Source organism: Caretta caretta, chromosome 1 (genome assembly GCF_965140235.1).
Source record: "Caretta caretta isolate rCarCar2 chromosome 1, rCarCar1.hap1, whole genome shotgun sequence".
In the NCBI taxonomy this organism is placed as follows: domain Eukaryota; kingdom Metazoa; phylum Chordata; order Testudines; family Cheloniidae; genus Caretta; species Caretta caretta.
The window spans coordinates 21,793,383-21,817,776 of NC_134206.1; the positions used below are offsets into that span (position 1 = coordinate 21,793,383).

The following is a 24,394-nucleotide window of genomic DNA, read 5'->3' on the forward strand; positions in this document are numbered from 1 at the left end:
CCACTAGTTACCCCTCTCCTTTCTGAAAATTTACCGTTTATTCCTACCCTTTGTTCCCTGTCTTTTAACCAGTTCTCAGTCCATGAAAGGATCCTCCCTCTAATCCCATGACAACTTAATTTACGTAAGAGCCTTTGGTGAGGGAACTTGTCAAAGGCTTTCTGGAAATCTAAGTAAACTATGTCCACTGGATCCCCCTTGTCCACATGTTTGTTGACCCCCTCAAAGAACTTTAATAGATTAGTAAGACATGATCTCCCTTTACAGAAACCATGTTGACTTTTGTGCAACAATTTATGTTTTTCTATGTGTCTGACAATTTTATTCTTTACTATTGTTTCAACTAATTTGCCCGGTGCTGACTTTAGACTGAACTGTCTGTAATTGCCAGGATTACCTCTAGAGCCCTTCTTAAATATTGGCGTTACATTAGCTATCTTCCTGTCAGTGGGTACAGTAGCTGATTTAAAGGACAAGTTATAAATCATAGTTAATATTTTCGTAATTTTTCATTTGAGTTCTTTCAGAACTCTTGGGTGAATGCCATCTGGTCACAGTGACTTGTTACTGTTAAGTTTCTCAATTAATTCCAAAACCTCCTCTAGACAATTCCTCAGATTTGTCACCTACAAAAGACAGCTCAGGTTTGGGAATCTCCCTAACAGCCTCAGCTGTGAAGACTGTAGCAAAGAATTCATTTAGTTTCTCCATGACGACTTTATCATCTTTAAGTGCTCCTTTTGTATCTCAACACTTTTAGTGGTATATCAAGTTTAATGACTAGGGAGGCTGTTTGATGTAGTAGTAGGAGCATGGGCCCAGGAGCCAGGATCTAATGTAACCTTGGCTTTTACATTGTTTACTTCTGTGGTACTGAGCAAGTCACTTAATCTTTTTGTGCTTGATCCAAACCTCTGCTTCATCTAGGTAACAGGGGTGGGGGGCAAGATATTAGATTTACCTACCTCAAGGATATTGTGAGGATTAGCTAGTTAGCAATTTGTGTCTTTAAAGCACTTTATTGACTCTACATATTATTACTAGCCTGTGCAAAGGAGGTTCAATTTATCTTACTTCTATAGTGTGCCAGAAAATAAATTTTCTGTAGTTACTCAATGGAAGAAATCCAAAAATATAAGCTGTGGCAGAGCTCCGACCTTGTCCCCGTGGGTCCCACACTTCTAGGCAGTTTATGCTAGCCTCAGAGGCTCACTGCAATCCTCCACATAGCCCTTTTCTCTCTGGGGCCAGGGTACAGTTTACTGAGCCCTTTTCATCTTAAGCCAGCAAGGAGGTTGGTGAGAGAACTCTCACAGTCTCTGTTGCTCCTACAGGCTTATTCCAGAACAGTTTAGCCTCCTGTCCTGACAGGGGCCTGTCTTCCCCTCCCAGGAGATGTTTCTGTAGTGGCAGGTTGGGGGGAAACCGGGCCCGCCCTCTACCCCAGGTTCCAGCCCAGGGACCCTAATGGTAGCAGCTGTTGGCAGCCAACCTTTCACTGCCAGAGTTGCTACATTTCCCTGGGCCACTTCCCCACAGCTCTCCCACTTCTCTCTTCTTTAGCCTTATCTTAGGGCTCCCTTACCGATGGCTTGAGGGTGTCTTCATTAACCAGCCCTTCAACCATACTTCCTCTCCTCTGGCTCTCCTCAGCCTGACTGGAGTGAGCCCTTTTATAGTATCAGAAGGGCCTTAATTAGAGTCAGGTGTTCACATTACCTTAATGGCCTCACCTGACTCTTTGCAGGCTAATTGGAGTCAGGTGTTCTCATTAGCCTGGAACAGCCCTTGGTCTGGTCAGTCAGAGAACAGAAAACTGCTAATCCAGTAGCCAGTATATCCGCCTTCTACTACTTTGTTGCACCCAACTGGCCTGGGTCTATTACAAAGCACACAGTAATGGGCCTATCCTTTTAACTCTTACTCACACTGTTATTCCTTGCTCAACTGGAATTAGGTATCTGAATAAAGGTTTACAGAATTGGGCCCCACTTGTCTTCTTTCAACCACAAATGGATTCTTTCACATGGATTTTACACCATATTTGCTCAAGAGGACATCTCCATATAGCACAGGGGTCTGATTTTCAAAGAAGCCTGAGAGAATTAGGAATTAAATTCCCAAGAGGCCTCCTTTGACAATCCCACCCCTTCTCCCCTGACTCTTACAGTGCCCTCTCTTCACTTTGCATCCTTCAACCAAGTAAATATAAAATATTACTTGGAAAAACCCAATTTCCAAAAAGAGAACAATGACCAGAGACTTACTCAGGTTATACTGGAAAGGCTGACTGCTGAGTTTCCAGTTTAATTTATAGCAAGTGGATCAAAGGACCAAAATTTGCTGTCAGGTGCATGTTCCAGTAACATCCAATCAAGCTGCCCACTCAACAGAGGAGCTGCATGAATACAGTAGGGGCAGAATTTTCCTTTGGAGATGGTGCAGATAATAAACCACACTTCTACTGGTCCCTTGCACTTCCAAAAATAAGAAATATACAAATGTTCTCTTTTACTCACATATTCATGGATCAGTAACTGGTTAAAAGACAGGAAACAAAGGATAGGAATGAGCAGTCCAGTCTTCAGAATGTAGAGAGGTAAATAGCAGGTTATCCCAGGGATCCCGTTCAACATATTCATAAGTAAGGCTGCGATTCTTTCCTGGAGGTGGAGAAAGTCACGGATTATGTGACTTTCCATGACCTCTGTGACTTCTGTAGCGGCTAGTGCGGCTGACTTCAGGGCCACCCGAGCAACTGGCCCCAAGGGACCACTGCTTGGGGGCCCCCATGGCCAACCTCACTGGCTGCTGCTGGAGCAACCCAGGCCCCACTGCTTGCGAAGCCCAGGGCCAGCTGGTTCCGGGAACCACCCAACCAGCAGCCAGTGCAGTTGGTCCCACAGATCGCCCAAGCAGCAGTCCTGGAGGCGGCCCCAGAGCCATTTGCACTGGCCGCTGCTCGGATGGCCCCAGGCAGCTGGCTCTGGGGACCACTGGAACAGTGGCCAGCGTGGTTGGCTGTGGGGAGCACCCAAGAAGTAGTCCTGGGGGTGTCCTGTGGACCACGCAAGCAGCAGCGGTCCCGGGGTGACTGTAGCACAGGGCCGAGGTGCCCAAAAGCTGTCCAGAGAGCGGTCCCCGGGAGCATTGGCTGGGGAGCAGTCAACCCCCAACACAAGAGTAGGGCCCCCAAAATAGAGATTTAGTCAGGGATATTTTTGGTAAACGTCATGGACAGGTCATGGGCTATGAATTTTTATTTATTGCCCATGACCTGTCCACGACTTTTACAAAAAATACCTGTGACGAAACCTTAGCCTTATTCATAAGTGATCTGGAAAAAGGGGTAAACAGTGAGGTGGCAATGTTTGCAGATGATAAAAAATTATTCAAGATAGTTAAGTCCAAAGCAGCCTGAGAAGAGCTACAAAGGGATCTCACAAAACTGGGTGACTGGGCAACAAAATGGCAGATGAAATTTATGGTTGATAAATGCGAAGTAATGCACACTGGAAAACATAATCCCAACTATACACACAAAATGATGGGGTCTCAATTAACTGTTAGCACTCAAGAAAGATGTTGGAGTCATTGTGGTTAGTTCCCTGAAAACATCCACTCAATATGCAGCGGCAGTCATAAAAAGTGAACAATGTTAGAAACTGTAAGAAAAGGCATAGAAAATAAGATGGTATCATAAATATAAATCCATGCTACATCCACACTTTGAATACTACATGTAGTTCTGGTCGCCCCATCTCAAAGGAGAGATGAGGAATGGAAAAGGTACAGAAAAGGGCAACAAAAAATATTAAGGGTATGGAACAGCTTCCATATGAGGAGAGGTTAAGAAATCTAAGACTGTTCAGCTCAGAAAAGAGACCAGTAACGTAAGGATATGCTAGAGGTCTATAAAATCATGACTGGTGTGGAGAAAGTGAAGAACGAGGTGTTATTTACCCTTCCCATAACACAAGAACCAGGAGTCACCTGATGAAATTAATAGTTTAAAACTAATATAAGGAAGTACTTCCAGACACACAACGCACAGTCCATCTGTGGAACTTTTTGCAAGGAGATGTGAATGCCAAAACTATAACTGGATTCAAAAAAGCATTAGATAAGCTCATGGAGGAAAGGTCCATCGATGGCTGTTAGCCAACCCCAGGCTTTAGATGTCCCTAAATCAGACAGATGCTGGAACTGGACAATAGGGGATGCATGACTTGAACAGAACAGGGTAATTATAATTTCCTTTGAAGCATCTGGCATGGGCTACATGGACCATTGGTCTGGCCCAATATGGCCATTCTTATGTTCTTATCATGACAGAGACTATTCACCCATAAATTAAACTACCCCTAATATCCCAGTCTATTATTTAATATTATATTATATATTATAATATTATATTATATATTATATAGCACCACAAATATGGTACCTTACGGAAACAGGAAATTGCACCACTTGTAATTAAGGCCCCGCTGTTGCAAAGATTTATACGTGTGCTTTAAATTACCCACTATGGGGCTAGTCCCGCTGATGGCAATGTGACCACTTACAGTACATAACGTTAAGCACGGGCAGCAATTTTTGCAGCACTGAGGCCTACACGAGATAGCCACAAGAACAGAGGATGACATCCAACAAAGGGAAAAGAAATGGAAGAGATGAACAAGGGTTACAATAAATAAATAATGCTTGGCATCCTCTCTAAGTGAAGCTCAATCTAAGTTTTAAAGGGGAGATTAAAGGCAGGGGAGAAGTAGGCAGCATTGGATTAGCATGCAACATAGTATTTTTTTCCTTCTTGCTTCCTCGCTTGCTCTCATATTTTAATCTATACAAGGATTTTTTTCCATATCCACTAAGCTTGTAAATTCTTTATCTAGTCAAGTCTTGGTCTCTCTTCAGTCTATTTTTTTTTTTTATTTGTATACTTACTTTCCCTTTGGGTGTTATCTCTGGCTCTCCCTTATAACCTTCCAGTAGTTACTCCGTTAAAATGTATTTTCAAAATTTCTCCCATAAGATATATGTCTAGCTGCTTTCGCTGAAGAAAACATGGATGGCATTACAATGAAGAGAAAACCATGTATAATTTAAAAGAAGTAGGAATGAGAGATTTCCACATTGCTTTATTTTTAAATAAATAAAAATCAACAACCCTGCCCCCCAAAATACTCCAAAATGTTTAGACTCTGTTGCAAAATAAAAAGTTAGGACTGTCACTGGCCTTTGAATCTTCCTGGGCAAGTGACCAGTGAGATAAAGTGTTTTGAATCTCTCCCCCCGCCCCACCTATCTCAAAAAGGAAAGTCAACTCGTGCATCCAACTGAAAGTTATGACATTCTGGAAAATCTGAATAGTTTAAATGCAGTGATGTCATATACATAATGCATTAACTTAAGCAGGATGCTTAAAGAGATACAGCTGGAATATAAAAAGGTACTTCATCCTTTTTTCAAATCAGTTATACTCCTGGTGTCAAACAATCTTTAAAGGAACCTTAACTATAATCCTCAAGTCTTTTCAGCATGACAGTCTAACTTCAAACATTTTCTTCCAGCTCTTGTCTATGCAAAATAAAAGGTAGCTAAACAAAACGACACTCTATGCACAGTTAATTCTCCTGTGCCATAACCATTTTGTTCTTAACCAAAAAAACCATCTGTACAGTGCTCTTAGAAGGTTTTCTGTTTACATCTACTGCTTAATTTAAAAGGCCATTTAATTCATGCCATTTTGTGAACTATTCCAGATAACGGACGATAATATGCCATTGACAGTAGGCAGAATTCCCCATGGACTTTAATTGGGGTTCTGTCTAAAGAGCAACAGCATGACATGCCAAATGACATTTACACACACATGCACAGTTATAAAAGGTTTGGTTTTGATGCTTTCATTCTTTTTATTTCATAATCCCCTGTTCCCCCATCGAAAAGGGCTATTCTTTCCTACTGGACAAAGCTTATGTTTTTCCTAGAAGATTATTCTCAAATCAAGGTCTCACTCCCTGCTGAGAGAGATCCCACTACAATACTGGGGATATAAATGTAGTAAGAGTCCAGCACCTCCGATAAAGTTTGTTTAAAGAACATCCAAGTGACCTAGGAGCTTAAATCCCATTTTTCAAAAGTGACTGGGACACTTAGAATAGGGGTAAAATTTTCAAAAAGCACCTAAATGACTTAAGTGCTTTTGAAATTTTTACCCATAGTCTAATGTCTACATGCTCTGTAATTAACAACAAAGGTAGATTACAAACCACTAAAAAGTCCACAATTGTCTTTACCAATAAATCTAACATCAAACAGGAAAATTTACTTGACAGATGCAAAACTAAAAGTAGAGCCCACTTTTAAGCCTAGGCAACAGAAACTTGTAGATTTGTTGTAAGGCACTGTAAATATAATTTTAAGAGACCGTTGAATGTAGCCCACAATTTTTGGTTAGCAAAGTGAACATAAGACTCGAAGGCATTAATTATAGAGTTCTGATTCAGGCTCTGGTGGAGATTATTACCAGGTCGAATTGCAGAAAAAACCCATCACAAAGAACTACACCTAGGAAAGAAAGTGTTGAATGAGGTGGCCACAACGGAAGCTAGAACTGCATTATTAATTATCATCATTATTATACTCAACATATATTTTAGCCAACATTTTCAAAAGTGAATAGTGGTTTTTGGGTGTTAACATGAGACACCTGAAGGGCGCTATTTTTTTTCCCAAGAGGGTGGGTGGCCAGCACTTTGAGAAAGTCAGACCAGACCCCTCTAAAATGCCTTGAGTACCTGAAGATTGAGCCATCACAGAACACAACACATTACTTTTGAAAATCTTGACTGTCATGTTTTATACCTGTAAATATTAAAGTGCTTTCTGAAGCTGGGTAAGCAGTATTATCTCCCTTTTACAGATGGAGGAACTGAAATTACGTGACCTGCTCAAGGTCACACAGCTACTCATTGACAGAGCCAGGAATAAACCCTCCTTGACTCCGATCCATGCATTGTCCTCTGTGCTACACACTGGAAAGAGGCACATGCCAGATTGGTTATACAGTATTGGAAAAGCCAGGCATACCTATGGTGATTTGACATTAGCATAATGTCAAAAAAACAGATTTCAGCCTCAGTGCAAAAGGAAGGTTTCAGAGTACCAGTCCTTTTGTTGTTGTTGTTATGGGTCTCAAACATTTGGCAAATAACTCAACATACCATGCCAAGAATGGAATAGTATTGTAATATTTAGTCAAAGTCAGTCATACATCAGTCAGTCATCATTACGCTAAAGAGCTTGCTCTTCTAGGACACATAGTGCTCAAACTTGGAACCCGAATCCCTGAAGTCCAAGGTGGGAAGCTAATCTTCATTGTACATCTACGTAAATCAAGATAAAGATTGCTCCAACTATTGGGTCAGCTGTATCAGTTTCTTGAAAGTACTCAGCTACCTTGTCAGATACTAAAATACTACAACTTACAGTCTGTTGTCTTGCCACTATCATTTCTGACAAACTTCCATGTGTGGATTGTTTGCCTTTCTAGGTATGGATTTTGTTTCTACCCAGAAATTTAAAATCTGGGGAGATTAATTAGCTCTTTCCTCATCTACTCTTTGTACCACCACTTAAAATCATTCATAGGAGAGACTACAAAAACAAAGGAAGGAGTTCATACAAAAGGTAAAGATAGTGAGTGAAGCTATTATAGCAGGCATTAAGAACAGTCCGTTTCAGTGAACCAACAAGCAGGAGTCATCATCTTGCAGAATCAACTCTGAGCAGAGGAGTTGGAAGGAGTTGGAGGAGTTGCATGTACTAATATTTGAAAGGAGAAATGCATATAATTTGATTTCTCTTATAGCAGTGACTAAAGAAATGAGAAGGAATTTCTAGATGTGTATTGACTAGTACAATCCTAATGAAGTGATAGTAGTAAACAAGTCCTGCTGCTGATTGAGGACATTGTAATGTACCTTATACTGGACTTACAGGATGCTTGTCACCAGCTTTTATTACATGAAGTTAGCAGAGAACCAGACTGCATTCATTAGCAGGAAAGTTTATTTTGTTTCCGCTGATTCCCACATTGTTTCAGTAGCATGTGATATAGGAGACACTAATAAGGATGCAGTGGCAACATTAGGCTCCTGCTATCGAAGCTATCACAAGAGGCCCAGAAGCGGTGAGGGGCCTGAAAGAGCTCTCCGTTTGGCCTGCCGGGCGTCCGCTGTTCCATCCTGCTTCCTGCCAGGGGCTCTGGTGTAATGACAGTCCTACTACCTGCACTCCCCTTCCCAGTCCCGGCTGCTGTGTTCACATGCTGACCACCCCTGTGTGGCTTGGAGGACGCTCTGCAGCTGAGAGGGAAAGGGGCCACCTGGAAGTCAGGGAACACAAGGTCCAGAGCTGCCAGGAGCCCAAGGCCAGATTGAGTGGGGTAGCAGGGCCACCTTTATGGCCGAGCACTCAGCAGGGAACAGGAAGGAACAGTTGATGTCTGGTGGGCCAAACAGAAATCTCTTACTGGCAGCTCCATCCCTGTGCTCCCCTGCCAGGCAGCCCCTTTCCCTCCCTTGCAGGGCACCCTCCCAGCCAGCAAGTGCCAGTGCCAGGCCTGGGTGGGGATGGGGCTCAGAGGCAGGTCAGCCCTGTGATGTTGCAGACTGGGACCTGGCAGGGAAGTGCAGGGGCTGACCTGTCAGGGGCTGCCCAGACAACAGAGCACCACCTGGGAACAAGAGTGGGGGTGTAAGGTTACAAACTGCTACCATCACAATTCGCCACCAATAGCAGTTGCTAACATCTAGATTTTTTTTTTTTTTTGCTTGCACATCACAATTTGCTGCTTCTGCCTTTCCCCATCCTGTGATCCAGGCAATAGCAAATGGTGATGGTTGGGGCCATTCCTGTCACAATTTACTATTTTAAAATTTGGACATGAATAAAGTTATTTCTGTAATTTGGGAAAGCATTCTACAGAGTTAAATTGCAGAGCTATTGCATATAAATGAAGGTACCTGAATGAACGCATTTGTTTTTTTCTTTATTAGTCTCTTTCCATTGTAGACTAGAAACTGAATGGCCTATAGTAAACAAACTGAATAAACACAAAACACTGAAACTAGTGTAAAGCATTGTAAACACTATTTGAAATACTTTTGAATACATTTTAAACAAACTATTAAGCAGAAAATCTACCATTGTTCTTAAACAGACTCACTCTGCCCTTCCACCATTGTCACGGTTACACACATTGATGCAGCTGTGAAAAAGGCTAATATCTTTCTGGGGTGTATTAACAGTTCTGGACACCACAATTTAAGAAAGATGTGGACAAACTGTAAAGAGTCCAGAGGAGAGAAACAAAAAATGAGAAAAGGTTTAAAAAAACCTGACCTCTGGGTAAAAGTTAAAAAACTGGGCATGTTTAGTCTAGATAAAAGATGACTGAGGGGAGACCAGATAAAAGTCTTCAAACATGTTAAGGTTTGTTATAAAAAGAGGACTGATCAATTGTTCTCCGTGTCCATTGAAGGCAGCAGCAGAAGTAATGAGCTTAGGTTAGATATTAGGAAAAAAATCCTAACTATAAGGGCTGATAAACTCCGGAATAGGCTCACATGGGAGGTTGTGGAACCCCCATCACTGAAGGTTTTCAAGAACAGGTTGGACAAACACCTGTCAGGGATGGTCTAGCTTTAGTTCGTCCTGACTCAGTGCAAGGAGCTAGAGTTGGATGTTTCTGAGGTCCCTTCCAGCCCTAAATTTCTACAATTCTATAATTCTACAATTCTATAATGTGGCCATAATATGTAACATAAATGCATACTTGACTTCTTCAGATCTCCATAAGAATGTCAGCATCCTCCTTTTCAACACATTTTTCAGGGATGGTTTTGCTGACATGTGCATGCTCTTGCATTAATCAGACACTGATGTCACAGGGCTGTCTTCAACAAATATATTTATAAGATTTCCCCCTCTTGAGCTCCGATTAGCTAAATTATAAGGTGAGTAAACAGGGAGCGACCTACCAAGTGGCTTGCCTAGAATGAAAACATTGTACACAGCTTCAGAAACAAATACAGAGCATGTCTAGTAACTGCCACACACTATTTATGGATGGTTCTGGATCTGATAATCCGACCTGCACTCTCCATCATCATGATCTATTAGGTGAGCTGAAAATATTTTGTTGCAGCTTATCATAGTATATCCTCACATCTTTGTGGATATTGCAGTAATTACTCCTGGGGGAATTCTGCAACAAAAAAATAAAATAAAATTCTGCACACAATATTTTAAAATTCTGCAAAATTCTGCACATTTTATGTGTCAAAAACACCACAATATAACCACACCAGTTTCAATTATTTTTGGTCATTTATTTCAAAATACCTGTCAGCAAGTATGTCTGTAACAATACAGACAACAAAAAAGATTCAGGAAATGCTCTTTGACAAATAAGTTCCGTACTAGGCATATTAATACAGAACTCTGAGTAATAATTCATTTAAAGTACAGTACAGAACCATGTTTCCCACACCCCTCAGAAGCAGTGCAAAGGCTTGGGGGAGTCAGGGGTAATGGAGGAGCTGAGAAAGATGGAAGTAAATTACTGGGAAGAAGCCTGGGTGTGAACTTGGAGGGCTGTTGGGTATGAATAAGAAAAATATAAAACAGATTTTTTTGGGGGGAGAGGGGGAGAGGAAGGGATTCCCAAATGCAGACCCTGGCTGATCCCTAGCTTCTCCCATTCAGTCAGGCACATCTGCCCCTCTCCGCACATGTTCCTGCACCCCCATATGTCCTTCCACCCCTGTCCACATGTGTCCCTCCACCCCCACTCAGACACCCACTCCCCCATACGGCCCTGCACCCCCTCGTCCCCATGTGTCTCGGTGCCCCCACTTAGCCACCCTCTGTCCCTATGTAGCTCTGCACTCCCTCCCCCATCACCATGTGGCCCTGCACCTTCACTCCCATTCAGCCCCGGCCCCAGTCTGTCCTCCCCCACTAGCCCTTATGAGCCCAGCTGACCCCCCAGCACACCACACTGTCTGTTTCCCCATAGCCCCCGTCTCCTGACCTGGCCTGACAGGCGCTGTGAAAAAGGCAGGCTCTTTCTCTTCCCTAGCTGTCTGGGAGGGCTGCTGTGGTCTATTGCTACAGCACCCTCTGGTGGGCAAAAAGGGGAACTGTAGCAGTTATTTTCTGTTGAGAGCTGCTGCTGCTCTTCTTGCACCACAGTGCCCTCTGGTGGGCAAAATGCAGAACTGCAGCAACATTTTGGCAGAAGCTTTTTTCCAACAAAATTTTTTAACAAAAATTAAAATATGTTTGACTCATTAATTATGCACATGTGCAGCAGCACTGAGTTCCCCAAGGAGTAAGTAATGGACTCATTAATATTACCATCATATTGTAAGGAAGGTACAAATACAGCACTGTTGTGTTGTGTTTACAAATTAAATTTTCCTCTGAGCACATACTTAGTGCAAAATAAAGTTTATATCATGTGTGGTTAGCGAACAGGTAGCGGCTGAGATGAAAAAGTAATCTTTACAGTTAAAGCACCCAAAACATGGATCTATTGTTTAATTTTATGAGACAAGAGAGCCACTGCTTTATCTGCGTTTCTTATAGAAGGGAACACAGGACAGCTGGGCCAACACCCTCTGTGTGCACAGCAGGATTTACCATAACACTATCAACCCTTCATTCTCTTGCTCACCTGAACAGTGCAAGACAGAAAGAAGGAGCAAGAGCCCCTAAAATTTTAACCTTAAACCATTTATTGAAATTGTGTCAGGCCAAAATATACACATGTGAAATATTGCCATGGCTTTTTTACTGGAAAAGGTAAGGTTAGGGCTCCATTACTTCACCCTCTCTCTTTGGACATAAAAGAAAAATAAAAACAAATGGGAGATACACCTGGACTATACAATATTTTAAAATGTTTCAAGACAGGTCAAAGACCTGATGATTAATAGTGTGTTGGGATAGGACTCCTGCAATCTTATATGATTGCTCAACTGCCGTCATCTAAATTAAGCAGCTTTACTTTAGAATGAAAGCATCCACACCAGAGTTTAAGGCGCTGTAATGTATGACACCTTTAGGGTCACACCATCTAGACAAGCCCTTAATAAAGGAAGGTAATTGGGGAAATGGAGAGTGCAGTGACAAGATACCCCTGTATCCACACTACACACTATTGTAATAATCCTTGTATAAAATATGCCTGGTGAAGCAACATTTGAAAACTCATAATTTGCTGGTCAGTATTGTCCTGATAAAATAGCCACATTGTATGTGAAGTTAAGATTCCACTGTATGGCGTTAACAACACATGTTGCAAACTGAGTCAGCATTATAGTCTGTCCTCAGTGCTATGAAAATGTGTTTTTACCATGGGATAAAAAACACGCTTTAGTTATCCCCCTACAAAAACCACAGTGGAGACAAGGCACTCTAGTTTCACCGAAAGGCAATCAACGCAAGGAGTAAGGATAATCCATCTTAAAAAAATTCTTGAATTTGACAATACAGAACAGTAACCTTGTCAGAATGAAGAGCGGCACTGGAATATATCACAAAATATGTAGCATACATAAGGTTATGAAATTAAAATATGCAATTAGAAGTATAAACAATTCAGCTGAAAAATCAACATTTATGTATGCAACAAATGAACCGTTCAATTCAGTGTTTGCAGGATAGGGAATTACTTCTAGAAATAAGGATTTTTAATAAGTTTTCAATCACAAAGTGGTGGGGTGGGAGAAATCACATGTTACTTCAAGTCCAAAACAGTATTGACTGTTATAGTAATGTACCACTGTTTTCAGTATATAGATTCTTTGGAAGAGGTAAAAAAAAAAGTATTAAACTAGTGTGCCCTGAAGAGTCAAACAAAAAGGTAAATTAAAAGAACCCAAAATGTATGTATGTATTCATGATTTTGAATACTTGTGGTAGTATACCCATATTTAGTAAAAATTACGGTAGAAATGTACCTTTGAGAAGGATTTCATAGAGGATTGTATAGTGCCCTTGGGGCAGATTTTTAAAGGTATTTAGGCACCTAGTGGGATTTTCAAAAGCATCTAGATGCTTTCAACCTTTAAAAATGTGGTGTGTCGTGACTATTTGGGAACCAAATGTTGCACACAAGTGGTGATGTGAAAAAAAACAAGGGTGCTGGACAATGGCAAAACAACAGTTTACAAAGGCAATCCCCTTTGGTGGATTAAAGGAAAACTGACAAGTTTTGACATCAACCCAGGAAATCAGTCAGCCTTGACATCATATGATCCTAAGAAATAAACATGCATATAAAAAAAGGAAAAATAGAATTAAAAAACAATGTCACAGTACAAAGCAGGAAGTGCTATATTAGAAACACTACAATATCACCGATAAAGCTACGAGCAACTATTAATATTTTAAATAATTATGGCTATTAAAAATATCAATTAAAGAATAAATGACATCCATCTCCACAGTGTTAACAAAGGTAATTGAAATGTTAAGAGAAAGAAACCTTTAAAAAAGTAAATAATTTAAAGGAGTGAAACTCCATTTACAGTGAATTGCAAGAACAAGGCAGCCCAGTTCAGGAACTCAGAGCAGCTAAGACAAATTTGTCGACAGCGATGTGGCTTAATAACGACACAAACTGATAAGAGATTATTTTAAATATGGACGATAATAATTTTTGGAGGAGGGGGTAAAAATTATATTTCTCTGAATCATGTCTCCTTTAGCAGCTCAAAAACACAATATCACAGAGCTGGAAATCTGACCATGTCCAGGCCTTTAAGAGTACAGCACTGTGAAGCAGGAGCTAAGATGCATCATTCTGCAAAGGGAAAAAAGCCCCCTTTCCCCCCAACACCGTTTTTTGCAGCCAGTGCAGATGGCTTACCCCATTTGTGGTAACTTTTATCCCCTATTCCCCTCCCTATCCCAGGGATATCCCTTCTACCACTGTCCAGGAGTGACTCAACCCTGTTCTCAACCCCAGCTCCTACCCCCTATCCCTGATTTTTCCTCAGTCCCTATCTTTCCCCTGCCTCCACCTGTTGACCATCCTGTCAATTGAATTCAGCCTCCTGCACAGACTCTGCCCATCCCTCCCCTCTGCTTTGCTCCCTTTAACTCCCATGAACAGCAGGGAGCATATTGTCATCCCAAGTAAGGACAGAGTCAGGGCAGCAGCTTCAGCAGATGTTACTGAGCATCCTCAATTCATATGAGCATGTTCAGTATCAGCAAAGCAGCAAATTCTGATGGGCATCAGTTTATAACATTACACCCCTGCCACAAGTAGGGGGAGGCAGAAACAGTATGGGCTCTGGGTGGTTAGTCACTCCCTTCTTCCTTCAGCCTCTTCCAGCTCTCCCTACACCCATCTTCCTCCAAGTCCCAGGTAGGGGCCCCGGCATTGAGCTTTGAAGGGAGGCCCCCATGGGACAACCACCACCACTGCAAGGATGCCCTGCGTACAAACATCTGTCAGTAACTTCATCAGTTAAAATAAGTTTTGTTAACACTGTATTGAGATATCACAATTAAAATCAAGAGTCAGAAAATGCAAGAAGTTAAGGTTCAAGTTGCACAATCATACATGGCAGATTCTAGTATTTTTTCCTCTGAATATATGTGCAGTTTTACATAGTGACATAAAATATGTACCATAAAGATAACTAAAGAGGTGTACAACATGGGAGCAAATTAAAAATAATGAAGACAATGCTCTCAAACTCCCTGGCAAACAAAGCACCAGCCTCAGTGTTGCCAACTCTTGTGACACTGGATGTTTTTCTTAAAGGGCCAGTTGTTGGAGGTATGCAATTATGTGAGGGTTGTTGTGTTTTTTCTGAGGTTTGTTTTTGTTTTTATTTTTTAACTAAAGAGTACATTTCCAGCCCTCATGGTTACAGACAAAAGACAGAAAACAGGACCTGAGTGCACCCTAAAGGCTTTGAAAAGAAGAGACAAACATTTTTCAACTTCTGATTATTTTAGAGAGACCGATTCATGTCTTTTGAATGGTTGGGGTTGGTAATACTGCTTTTGGAATCTGCCATCAGGATGTTCTGTTCCTGCTCCACCAGATTCCATGAGTCTCCACACATCCTGCTGTCCCTGTTCTGCCAAAGGCCGGGGAAGGAGACCTAGCGACAGCTAGAGATTCCTCCTGGCCACCATCCAGGAATCCAGCATGGATTATAACTCCCTGCCCCTCTTACTGCACCATTAAGACAGGGCCACGCTTTTGTACAGTTTTTATGTCCTGTTTTATTCATCTCTCTAAACAGAACTGATTTTTCACATACTCTCTATTCGTATGAAATTTTTCCTTGTATTTTAGGTACCCAACTCTGAACTGCTTCTCTTTTTGGCTATATTTTTATTTTAAACTTTGTGATCCCTCAACAAAAATATAGTCTAGAACCACACCTAGTATTCCAGGAGAGAGCATAAAATTGGGTTATACAGTGACATTAGAATATTTTCAGGGTTTTTTTTTTTTAAATCCCTCTTCTTGTCCATCCTACCATTTTCTTGGTGCCTTTCAATCACTGCTGCATGGACTGAGCTGTCCACAAAGGTGCTGAGGTTGGTTTGTTTTTTTTGTTTTGTTTTTTCCTCACTCTCTCACGCACGCGCACACACACCCCGAGTTAATATGTGTATGAGTAGTTCAAGTTATTCCTTCTGATGTACATTACTGTGCATTCATCAACATTGAATTTCATCTGCTGCCTGCGACCCATTCTCCTAGCTCTGTTAGATCTCAATGACGTTCCTTACAGCATTCTCTTCACTAACTTAAATCATTTTGTGTCATTGCAAATTTTGCCATCTGCCTATTTTCCAAGTAATTAATAAATATACTGGACATAGCTGCCCCTAGACCTGAATGTAGGACAGAACTTTAAGTACATGCTTAACTTTAAGCACATGGATAGCCTTTTACTGGATCAAGGTCTTAGTATGGAACCTGTTAACCTTCTGCAACGTTGCAAACTAGTCATTTATTTCTGGTCTCTTAGCCAGGTTCTAACCGTTGACAGTATTTTATCTCTATTTCTTTTCTTGAATAACTTATGAAAGTGAGACTTATTAAAAGCCTTTGACAAAGCCCAAATAAATTACACCACCTTTGTTCCCCGTTTTCCACTATTATTCATACTTTCTAAGATTCTAATATGTTAGAAGGAATGTGGTTTTCCTTTACAGAAGCTGTGCTAGTTTGTCCTTATATCAAGTACCTCTAGTTAAAATGTGCCTAGTAATGCAATAAAGACATACTGGTATGTAACTCCTAGGATCATGCCTAGTGCTTCTTGTAAAGACAGATAAATATTTGCTGCCATCCAGTCGTATTAGACTGCAGATTTTGGTTAAACTACCTCATTAGAATGAAGTGGCTGAGTAGCTAAGTTACCTGACAGTTTGGGACTAGTGGTATCTACACTGTTCTGGTTTTATAAATACGCAGTGATTATAAAAGAAAACACACACCATCCAGACATCTTAGGCTTTGACACTGTAAAAATTTTGGCATGTGCTGCACATGCATGGGAGCAGTCCCATTGACACTAACGGGGCTAGTCAAATGTATAAAGTTAGGCGTGTGTGTAAGTATTTACTAGACTGGGAGCTTCGATAGTGAGCTCTACAGGAAAGGAAATGTCTTGCACTCTCTCTCTCTCTCTCTTTTTTTTTTTTTTTGGTTAATAAAGGTGCCACATAGCTTTGATTAATTAAATGACTCAGTAACAACAACTGTAATGGAATGCTGAACTGTATTAGACAATGTCACCTAAATGTAAGGGGACTGTTGCCCCCTTACTAACATTCAGTGTGGGTGTTTTAGTTGCTAGCTCCCAGTACTAAAAAGAGGGAAGGGTCGATGGGGAATCAGGACCCTGAGACTGACAGCCCCCAGGAACAATGGGGAGAGGCCAATGCTCCAGGTCAGCCTGAATGACAGGGCGGGCAGGCTAATCAGGGAGCCAGAGGCCAGGGAGGTCCCGTCCTCCGTGTGAGCTGGAATTGCTTGGGTCAGACAGAGTGGGGTCGAGCTAAGGAGAAAGGGGCCCAAGCAAAGCTGGGGAGCAGAGCTGTGCCAGATCCAGAGGGACCAGACCCTGTCCTGGGAGCAGAGCTGCAGCCCCAAAGCCAGAGGCACAGCCCAGAGAGAGCAGACCTGTCCTGGGAGCAGAGCTGCAGCAACCAGAGCCAGAGGGGCCAGAGAAGCAGCCCAGGGAGCTGAAGGCAGAGCAACAGCAACGCTGAGACAGAGTGGTGGAGCTGGGGCTGGAGCAGTCTGGAGCTGGGTGCGGTGAGCAGCTGGGGAGACCGAGGGGGACCCTGGGCAGCAGGCCCAGCACAGGGAGATGCCTCAGCCAAGAGGCTCTGCGGGCCAGGCTTGGATCGTAACCCCGACAGGGCGGGGGTGACACTGGGAAGAAGGGTCCTATCGCTTAGAGCCTGAGAGTGTGTGGCCACCACCAGAGCAAGTGTCCAACCCACAGCTCCCTACAGCACAGCCAGGGCCTGAGGAGACGGCCTGGGACTTACCAGGAACAGACTGTGAACTGCCCGGACATTCCAGAGACACTGTTTGTGATGTTTGTGCTGAGGGAACTGGGATTGTTTAGTCTGCAGAAGAGAAGAATGAGGGGGGATTTGATAGCTGCTTTCAACTACCTGAGAGATGGTTCCAAAGTGGATGGTTCTAGACTATTCTCAGTGGTAGAAGATGACAGAACAAGCAGTAATGGTCTCAAGTTGCAGTGGGGAAGGTTTAGGTTGGATATTAGGAAAAACTTTTTTCACTAGGAGGGTGGTGAAACACTGGAATGCGTTACCTAGGGAGGTGGTAGAATCTCCTTCCTTAGAAGTTTTTAAGGTCAGGCTTGACAAAGCCCTGGCTGGGATGATTTAATTGGGGATTGGTCCTGCTTTGAGCAGGGGGTTGGACTAGATGACCTCCTGAGGTCCCTTCCAACCCTGATATTCTATGTTTCTATGTTCCCTGCCACAGAGTGGGTTGATGCGTTTCCTTTAACCTTTCCCATTTTTCCTTATTCTTTTTAAAATTAATTGTTGATTAAATAACTTGCATTTGCTTTAACTTGTATGTAATGGTCAGTGGGTCAGAGAAGTGCCCAGTGCAGAGAGAGAGTACCCCAGAGTGGGGACACCCTAGCCCCTGTCCTAGGTGACCACAGCAGGGTTGGGGTTCGAGCCCCAAAGGAATCCTGGGCCCAGGCTTGTTGGGGTTACGAGGACTCTGCCAGACAGGAGAGTGGAAAGGGAGTCCACAAGGGCAGGGAGGCCACTGGGTAAAGGAAGTGGGAGCGAGGACTCAGATCCTTTCGCTAGCCCACTTCACCGGGGTAGTGCAGAAGCCAGGAAAGTTCCCCACAATAGCGGGACTATTCCCCCGCTTACATAAAGGCAGAATAGTGTGTAAACTACTTAGCCAGACCTGGCAGGCCATGAAAAGATCTTATCCTGCACATATCTGGTGTGTATAAGCAAGCTCTGTGACCAGTCCACATCTGGATGACATGGAGTCAGACGTTAACTAAGAACAGAAACAGAAGGAAAAAAAACCAAACAAAGTTTGCAGGATGTCATCAACATGTCACTCTCCAACGCCCCAGAGAACTGCAGCTTTGACAAACCTTCACATTGGACAGACTGGAAGCAGTATATTGCAAGATGTCAAATTGCAAACAAACTCCACAAGCAAACTAGAGATAAAGGTATCTTCTTTAATTTATGCTATGAGGAAGCAAGCAAAGCATATCTTTAAATCCTTTGACTTTACTGAAGACAGTCACAAAGATGACTATGAAAGGGTTCTGAATATACTTGATGCATATTTTATACCTCAGAAATGTGGTTTATGAAAGAGCATGTTTTCACCAGAGAATTCAACAACCAGTGGAAAATGCTGAATGTTTTATAAGAGCACTGCATATACTGGCTGAAAATCTGATTTTGGGAATGCAAAACATGAAAACATCAGAGAGAGACTAGTTATGGGGTTAAGAGATAAAAACCTTTCACAGCAGTTCCTGTTTAAATATATATATATAAATAAAGGCCTTAACCCTACCCATAGCAATTCAAATGACAAAGCAGTCTGAGATGGTGAGACCACAAAACCAAGAGCAATTTGTCAAATCTGAAAAGAAAAAGAAAAAGAACTAGCTTAGAAGCTGTTAACAGATGCAGCATGAGTGCCATTACCATAAGACACCTCAGGCAAGGAGAGAGAACTCCCATGTGAGAGGGACAAATTCCAGCCTACATGCACAAGGCGTGGAAAAAGTCATATCCCAAGACATGGTGGCTGTCCAACCAGAGGCACACTGTGTCATACATACATGAAGTATGGACATTTTGCAGTTGTTTGCCACATTTAAGCGGTCAGGGAGTTGACTCATATTTCAGACAATCAAGACTCAAGAGCCATTGTTTCTGGGATCTTTCACTTGTGATGACACAGAACCTGCCTGGAGAGTGAAACTGAATATTCTTGGCAAGACTATTGACTTTAAAATTGACCCAGGACCTGACCTCCTAGTTATCTTAGGGCTTCTCTACACTTACAGAGCCACAGCAGTGCAGCTGTGCTTAGTGAAGACGTTTTTGAAGTGGTTCTCCTGTCAGCGTAGGCACTCCACCTCCCTAAGCTCTGGTCTACACTACAGGGTTAGCTCAAATTTTGCCACATTAGGTCAATTTTATAATGAATGCGTCTACACAACCAACCCCGTTCCGTCGACCTAAAGAGCTCTTAAAATCGACTTCTGTACTCCTCCCCAGTGAGGGGAGTAGCGCTAAAATCGACCTTGCTGGGTCGAATTTGGTAGTGTGGATGCAAATCGACGTTATTGGCCTCTGAGAGCTATCCCAGAGTGCTCCAATGGGACCACTTTGGACAGCACTTGGAACTCCGATGCACTAGCCAGGTACACAGGAAAAGCCCCGGGAACTTTTGAATTTCATTTCCTGTTTGGTCAGCGCGGGGAGCCCAGCAGCACAGGTGACCATGCAGTCCCCCCAGAATCGCAAACAAGCTCCAGCATGGGGCGAACGGGAGAAACTGGATCTGATTGCTGTATGGGGAGAAGAATCTGTGAAGGCAGAACTCCGATCAAAAAGAAGAAATGTTAATATATATGCCAAAATCGCACAGGGCATGATGGACAGAGGCTACAACAGGGACACACAGCAGTGCCACGTGAAAGTCAAGGAGCTCAGTCAAGCCTACCAAAAGACAAAGGAGACAAAACAGTTGCTCTGGGTCAGAGCCCCATACATGCCACGTCTATGATCAGCTGCATGGCATTCTAGGGGGGCACTACCCCACCACTGTCCATGGACACCTGCAAGGGGAGAGTCTCACGCAACACGGGGGAGGAGGAGAATGCACAGCAGGCAAGCGGTGAATCCGTTCTCCCCGGCAGCCAGGACCTTTTCATCACCCTGGAGCCAATACCCTCCCAAGGCGGGATCCCCAACCCTTAAGGCGGAGAAGGCACCTCTGGTGAGTGCACATTTGTAACTACAGTACAGGGTTTAAAAGCAATAGTGTTTAATGTTTGATTTTCCCTGAAGACTTGGGATGCATTCATGGCCAGTACAGCTACTGGAAAAGTCTGTTAACATGTCTGGGGATGGAGCGGGAATCCTCCAGGGACATCTCCATGAAGCTCTCCTGGAGGTACTCTGAAAGCCTTTACAGAAGGTTTCTGGGGAGGGCTGCCTTATTTCGTCCTCCACGGTAGGACACTTTACCACGCCAAGCCAGTAGCAAGTAGTCTGGAATCATTGCAGCACAAAGCATAGCAGCGAATGGTCCTGGGTTTTGGTCGCATTCAAGCAACATTCGGTCTTTATCTTTCTGTGTTAGCATCAGGAGAATGATATCATTCATGGTCACCTGATTGAAATAGGGGATTTTTTGTAAGGGAACAGTAAAAGGACCCCATTCATGCTGGGCTGTTTGTGCTTGGCTAAAAGGGATCATCCCAAATAGCCATGTGAGGGGTGGCGGGAGGTGCGTGCTGCACATCCACCCGAAAACCGCAGCCCCTCCTTTTAAATGGCAAACCCAACTGGCATTGCTTGCTATAGGGAAAGGAGGACGCTGCAGTTTGAAAACATTTCCACATGTTATGAAGGCGTTAGAAGCCAAACCTGCGTATCCTTTGACTTACAATGGCTGCCTGGACACCGAATTCTGTTGCCCAGCCGTGTGTGATGTGTCACCATACTAGCAGGTGCTCAATATAAAAGGCAAAATGTGACCTTGTACCTAAAGCACATGTGCTGTCTGCTATGAATTGCTTGATTCACTATGAAAGAGTCTCCCTTTTGTTCTCAGAAATGTATCATCTTAAATTTTACTCTCCCTTTTTATCTCCCCCCAGGTGCAAATATTTCTAGGCTTCCCCTATCATCTCCGCCCTTGAGGTTATCGCAGATTAGAAGGTGGAAAAAACGCACTCACAAGGACATGTTTTTCCGAGCTTATGCAGTCCTCCCACACTGATAGGGCACTGCTGAATGAATGGAGGCATTCAGTAGCAGAGGCCAGGAAAGCATTAAGTGAGTGAGATGAGAAGAGGCAGGATGCAATGCTGAGGCTAATTGGGGAGCAAACAGACATGCTCAGGCGTTTGGTGGAGCTGCAAGGAAAGCCAACAAGAGCACAGACCGCTGCTGCATCCACTGTACAACCGCCTGCCCTCCTCCCCAAGTTCTATATCCTCCTCACTCAGACGCCCAAGAACGCGGGGAGGGAGGCTCTGGGCACCCAGCCACTTCACTCCAGAGGATGGCCCAAGCAACAGAAGGCGGTCATTCAAACAGTTTTGATTTGTAGTGTGGCTACAATAAGCTACGTGCCCTTGTCTTTCCCTCCTCCCGCATCCCACCCAGGCTACCTTATCAGTTATCTCTCTTTTTTTTTTTAATTAAGAAAGAATGCATGGTTTCAAAACAATAGTGACTTTATTCCTTTGCCGGCTGTGATCGAAGGGGGGAGGGTAGTTGGCTTACAGGGAATTAAACTCAACAAAGGGGGCGGGTTTGCATCAAGGAGAAATACACACAACTGTCACACTGTAGCCTGACCAGTCATTAAACTGATTTTCAAAGCCTCTCTGATGTGCAGCGTGCCTACCTGTGCTCTTCTAATCGCCCTGGTGTCAGGCTGTTCAAAATTGGCAGCCAGACGATTTCCCTCAACCTCCCACCCTGCCATAAACATCTCCCCCTTACTCTCACAGATATTGTGGAGCGCACAGCAAGCAGCAATAACAATGGGAATATTGGTTGTGCTGAGGTCTGACCTAGTCAGTAAACAGCGCCAGCGAGCTTTTAAACGTCCAAAGGCACATTCTACCACCATTCTGCACTTGCTCAGCCTATAGTTGAACTGCTCCTTACTACTGTCCAAGCTGCCTGTGTATGGCTTCATGAGCCATGGGAACAAGGGGTAGGCTGAGTCTCCAAGGGTAACTATTGGCATTTCAACATCCCCAACAGTAATTTTCTGGTCTGGGAAGTAAATCCCTTCTGATCCACTAGTGCTTGCAGCACCATTGAGAAGTACCCCTTGCAGTTTATGTATTGGTTGGCAAGGTGGTGCCAAGACAGGGATATGTGTTCCATCTATCGCCCCACCACAATTAGGGAAACCCATTGCAGCAAAGCGATCCACTATGACCTGCACATTTCCCAGAGTCACTACCTCTGATAGGAGAATGTCAGGGATTGTATTGGCTGCTTGAATCACAGCAGTCCCCACAGTAGATTTGCCCACTCCAAATTGATTCCCGACTGACCGGTAGCAGTCAGGCGTTGCAAGCTTCCACAGGGCTATCGCCACTTGCTTCTCAACTGTCAGGGCAGCTCTCATCTTGGTATTCTTGCGCTTCAGGGCGGGGGAAAGCAACTCACAGAGTTCCAAGAAAGTGGCCTTACTCATGCGAAAGTTTCGCAGCCACTGGGAATCATCCCATACCTGCAACACTACGTGGTCCCACCAGTCTGTGCTTGTTTGCCGGGTCCAGAATCGGTGTTCCACTGTATCAACCAGCCCCACTGCCGCCATGATGTTCCAATTGCCACATCCCGTGCTTTCAGGAACGTCTGTGTCCATGTCCTCCTCACAATCGTTGTCGTGCTGCTGTCTTTTAGCCAGGTTCTGCAGATACTGTAGTATAATGTGTGAAGTGTTTACAATGCTCGCAACAGCAGCGGTGAGCTCCATGCTTGCCGTGTTATGGCGTCTGCATGGGTAACAGAGGAAAAAGGGCGTGAAATGATTGTCTACAGTTGCTTTCACGGAGGGAGGGAGGAAAGGGAGACTGACGACATGTACCCAAAACCACCCACGACAATGTTTTTGCCCCATCAGGCATTGGGAGCTTAACCCACAATTCCAGTGAGCAGTGGAGACTACAGGAACTGTGGGATAGCTTCCCACAGTGCACCTCTCTGTGAGTCGATGCTAGCCATGGTAGTGAGGACACACTCCGCCGACTTAATGCGCTTAGTGGGGACATACATAATCGACTGTATAAAACTGATTTCTAAAAATCGACTTCTGTAAAATTGACCTAATTTCATAGTATAAACGTACCCTTAGAGGCAGTAGCTATGTCTATGAGAGAAGCCCTCATGTTAACATAGCATTGTCTACACCACGGATTAGGCTAGTATAATTACATCACTCCACATCCCTGAGTGACGTAGTTATACTGACATAAGTTTGTAGTGTAGACCAGTAGTTCTCAACCAGGGGTATGCATACCCCTTGGGTTACACAGAGATCTTTCTGGGGGTACATCAACTCATCTAGGTATTTGCTTAGTTTTATTGGCTACATAAAAAGTAATAGCAAAGTCAGTACAAACTAAAATTTCATACAGATAATAATTTGTTTATACTGCTCTATATACTATACACTGAAATGTAAGTACAATATTTATATTCCAATTATTTTCTGATTATATGGTAAAAATGAGAAAGTAAGCAATTTTTCAATAAGAGTGTGCTGTGACACTTTTGTATTTTTAGGTCTGATTTTGTGAGCAAATAGTTTTTAAGTCAGGTGAAACTTGGGGATATAAAGACAAATCAGACTCCTGAAAGGGGTACAGTACTCTGGGAAGGTTGAGAGCCACTGGTGTAGACCAAACCTCAGAAGGGACTTGCAGTCACCCTCAACCGCTCCAGAGCTGAAGTCACCTGATATAGCTCTGAATAGTCCTGGAGGTATTCAGAACTGTATGGGCCAGTTCACCACAGAAACAACTTACAAAGA

General features: G+C 43.3%; 1 protein-coding gene across 16 annotated transcripts in view; it reads right to left on the bottom strand.

Annotated features, from left to right (window-relative positions):
• The window catches only part of DLG2 (discs large MAGUK scaffold protein 2), a 1,511,004-nt gene that overhangs the window by 764,280 nt on the left and 722,330 nt on the right, over positions 1–24,394 (bottom strand). The gene's annotated exons all lie outside the window — the stretch shown is intronic.